The sequence below is a fragment of the Zea mays genome, chromosome 5 (genome assembly GCF_902167145.1).
Source record: "Zea mays cultivar B73 chromosome 5, Zm-B73-REFERENCE-NAM-5.0, whole genome shotgun sequence".
NCBI lineage: Eukaryota > Viridiplantae > Streptophyta > Magnoliopsida > Poales > Poaceae > Zea > Zea mays.
The window spans coordinates 192,844,939-192,849,498 of NC_050100.1; the positions used below are offsets into that span (position 1 = coordinate 192,844,939).

The following is a 4,560-nucleotide window of genomic DNA, read 5'->3' on the forward strand; positions in this document are numbered from 1 at the left end:
TCAATGTTAATGTCTCTACATCTAGTACAAATGGAAGTATGCTCAACGGTAGATGTAGAGGGTTTGCAAGATTTTAATTCTACAACCTTAGCATATAATATATCATTTTCACTTCTAAGGTTAGAAATAGTAACATTGCAAACATCAAAATCTTTAGCCTTAGCAATCAATTTTTCATTTTCATTTCTAAGGCTAGCAAGAGAGATATTTAATTCTTCAATCTTAGCAAGCAAATCAACATTTTCATCTCTAAGATTGGGAATTGAAACATTACAGGCATTTGAATCAACCTTAGCATTTAAATTAGCATTCTCATTTCTAAGGTTGGCAATAGTATCATGGCAAGTGCTTAGCTCACTAGATAGTTTTTCACATTTTTCTGCTTCTAGAGCGTAAGCATTTTTAACCTTAACATGAATCTTGTTTTCTTTAATAAGGAAGTCCTCTTGGGAGTCCAAAAGATCATCCTTTTCATGAATAGCACTAATCAATTCATTTAAATTTTTTTGTTGCATGTTTAGGTTGGCAAAAAGAGTGCGCAAGTTATCCTCCTCATCACTAGCATTATCCTCATCACTAGAGGTTTCATATTTAGTGGAGGATTTTGATTTTACCTTCTTCCTTTTGCCGTCCTTTGCCATGAGGCACTTGTGGCCGACGTTGGGGAAGAGAAGACCCTTGGTGATGGCGATGTTTGTGGCGTCCTCGTCGGAGGAGGAGTCGGTGGAGCTCTCGTCGGAGTCCCATTCCCGGCAAACATGGGCATCGCCGCCCTTCTTCTTGTAGTATCTCTTCTTCTCCCTTCTTCTCCCCTTCTTGTCGTCGCCCCTGTCACTATCACTAGATAATGGACATTTAGCAATGAAATGACCGGGCTTACCACACTTGTAGCATACTTTCTTGGAGCGGGGTTTGTAGTCCTTCCCCCTCCTTTGTTTGAGGATTTGGCGGAAGCTCTTGATGATGAGCGCCATTTCCTCGTTGTCGATCTTAGAGGCATCGATGGGTTGTCTACTTGAAGTAGACTCCTCCTTCTTCTCCTCCGTCGCCTTGAATGCGACTGGTTGTGCTTTGGACGTGGAGGGGCCATCTAGCTCGTTGATTTTCTTTGAGCCTTTGATCATCAACTCAAAGCTCACAAAGTTTCCTATCACTTCCTCGGGAGTCATTAGTGTATATCTAGGATTACCACGAATTAATTGAACTTGAGTAGGGTTAAGGAAAACAAGTGATCTAAGAATAACCTTAACCATCTCATGGTCATCCCATTTCTTACTCCCGAGGTTGCGCACTTGGTTCACCAAGGTTTTGAGCCGGTTGTACATGTCTTGTGGCTCCTCCCCTTGACGAAGTCGGAAGCGACCGAGCTCCCCCTCGATCGTTTCCCGCTTGGTGATTTTGGTCACCTCGTCTCCTTCGTGCGCGGTCTTTAGCGTGTCCCAAATCTCCTTAGCACTTTTCAACCCTTGCACCTTATTATACTCCTCTCGACTTAGATAGGCAAGGAATATAGTTGTGGCTAGGGAGTTGAAGTGTTGGATTTGGGCCACTTCGTCCTCATCATAATCTTCATCCCCTACGGATGGTACCTGTACACCAAACTCAACAACATCCCATATACTTTTGTGGAGTGAGGTTAGGTGAAATCGCATAAAATCACTCCACCTAGCATAATCTTCACCATCAAACGTTGGTGGTTTGCCTAATGGGACGGAAAGTAATGGTGTATGTTTAGAAATGCGAGGATAGCGTTGGGGGATCTTACTAAACTTCTTACGCTCATGGCGCTTAGAAGTTACGGACGGCGTGTCGGAGCCGGAGGTGGATGGCGACGAGGTGTCGGTCTCGTAGTAGACCACTTTCCTCATCTTCTTCTTCTTGTCACCGCTCCGACGCGACTTGTGTGAAGGGGATTCCTTTTCCTTCCCCTTGTTGCGGGACTCTCCCGATGGAGCTTTCCCGTGGCTTGTAGCGGGCTTCTCGCCGGTGACCATTTCCTTCTTGGTGTGATCTCCCGACATCACTTCGAGCGGTTAGTCTCTAATGAAGCACCGGGCTCTGATACCAATTGAAAGTCGCCTAGAGAGGGGGTGAATAGGGCGAATCTGAAATTTACAAACTTAATCACAACTACAAGTCGGGTTAGCGTTAGAAATATAAACGAGTCCGAGAGAGAGGGCGCAAAACAAATCATGAGCGAATAAAGAGCGAGACACGATGATTTGTTTTACCGAGGTTAGGTTCTTGCAAACCTACTCCCCGTTGAGGTGGTCACAAAGACCGGGTCTCTTTCAACCATTTCCCTCTCTCAAACGGTCCCTCGGACCGAGTGAGCTTCTCTTCTCAATCAAATGGGAACCAAACTTCCCGCAAGGACCACCACACAATTGGTGTCTCTTGCCTTGATTACAATTGAGATGATCGCAAGAAAGAATGAGAAAAAGAAGCAATCCAAGCGCAAGAGCTCAAATGAACACAACAAATCTCTCTTCTAAAGCTTTGTGTGGAGTTGGGAGAGGATTTGATCTCTTTGGTGTGTCTTGTATTGAATGCTAGCTCTTATAGTAGTTGGAAGGTGAAAAACTTGGATGACTTGAATGTGGGAGTGGTTGGGGTATTTATAGCCCCAACCACCAAACTTGACTGTTGGTGGAGGCTGCTGTCGACGGGCGCACCGGACACTGTCTGGTGCGCCAGCCACGTCACCTGGCCGTTGGGTTCTCACCATTAGAGTTCTGACTTGTGGGCCCGCCTGGCTGTCCGGTGGTGCACCGGACAGGCCCTACAGGTTGTCCGGTGTGCCACCCACGCGTGCTCTCCTCCTCTGCGCGCGCAGGCGCGCATTTAATGCGCCGCAGTCGACCGTTGCGCGCGAAGTAGCCGTTGCTCCGCTGTCACACCGGTCAGTCTGGTGTGCACCGGACAGTCCGGTGAATTTTAGCGGAGCGGATTCCCGAAGCTGGCGAGTTCAGAGTCGCTCTCCCTTGGGGCACCAGACACTGTCCGGTGGTGCACCGGACAGTCCGGTGAATTATAGCGGAGCGCCTCTGAGAATTCCCGAAGGTGAGGAGTTCAGCTTGGAGTCCCCTGGTGCACCGGACACTGTCCGGTGCGACAGACTAGGGTGCCTTTCGGGTTGCCTTTTGCTCTCTTGTTTGAACCCTTTTCTTGGTCTTTTTATTGGCTTATTGTGAACCTTTGGCACCTGTAGAACTTATAGACTAGAGAAAACTAGTTAGTCCAATTATTTGGGTTGGGCAATTCAACCACCAAAATAAATTAGGAAAAAGGTGTAAGCCTAATTCCCTTTCATTATCAAAGCAAAACATTTGTGCTATGGCTGTTGCATCTGATGCTCGAAATTTGAGCTTGTATCTGTCATTAAGAGGCATTGTGATAGCAATTAAAAATCTATGCTTAGAATGTTGTTATAAAATTGGGTGATGTAAATAACAATGGATAATAGTAATATGTCATGGTTAGGTTTGTTTATAAAGCAATGGAATTGTTTATGTAAAAAAGTGTTGTCAGTATGTCTAATTTATTCACCATATGAATATTGAAGATGTTGATTACTTACTTGAATTTGTAGCCATCCCATTTACACAAATCACAATAATATGTTGTATTATGTGGAGTTGTTTTTCGACCGCATTTTGTGCATGATGGATACCGCCATGTGTTTGATGTATCTATTTCGATGATTGTCACTGTGCATTCATATCACGTGTCCTGAAAAAGATAATAGTAGAAAGGTTAGGTAGTACAAAAGTGAAGTTGTTAAGTAATGGGAAGTAGTATTTTTATTGGTCTTACTGGGTAATCATATGGGTTCATTGTCAGGAGTTGCTCCAGAGTTTTATGTTCTATTGTTGGAGGTTGGAAGGTTTGTAGTGCATGTTCCGGTTGTGTAGGAAGGTGCAGCTGAATTGTTTCACCACCATGTCTGTCAGCATAATACTTTGTTATACTATAATGTGATGTGAATAGAAGATGACATAAATAAAAAATAACTTTGGTGTTTTTCTACCTATTTTGGTACGCTTCAGCTTCAGGTATTGCAGGATTGAAATACCAATGGCAAGCCGCACCACCACTTAAGTAAACACCTGGTATTGTTTAGAATTGTAATCACTAATATCTTTTCTTTGTGTGATGTGTGAAGTGTATATTGTGATAAAAATTTGTAGTTGCAGTAGGTATTTACCTTTGTAGAATTTAGGTAGGCAACCAACAAAAAGAGCAAGAATTGGCTTTTTGCTAACTGGGTCATACACATTTTGTATTGTAAATGATGTTGCTCGTTTTGCCCAAAGAGTGATTTTGAGAGTTTTGCGGTTGTAGATCATGTTGGAAATATATTAGTGAAAGGGAAATGTGCCCTTGGGCCATTTCTAAGTATTTTGGTGATTGAGTGTCAACACAAGTGCTTAAATGTGAATTCATGCCCATGGATGAACAAAGTGCAAATCACGAGTAAAGGGATGTTTCTAAGCCTTAGTACATTGGTTTTGTGTACTAATATACTTATCTAAGTGTTAGAAACAGAAAGAAGGAAGA

The 4,560-nt window shown here is 43.5% G+C and overlaps 1 pseudogene across 1 annotated transcript; it reads right to left on the reverse strand.

The window, feature by feature from the left end:
• Window positions 1–3,272: 3,272 nt before the first annotated feature.
• Window positions 3,273–3,932, reverse strand: LOC111589353 (Replication protein A pseudogene; annotated as a pseudogene). Its single transcript, NR_161327.1, has 3 exons — window positions 3,817–3,932; window positions 3,581–3,732; window positions 3,273–3,375 (listed from the first exon to the last, which is right to left on the reverse strand). The product of NR_161327.1 is annotated as a Replication protein A pseudogene (transcript).
• Window positions 3,933–4,560: the final 628 nt, after the last annotated feature.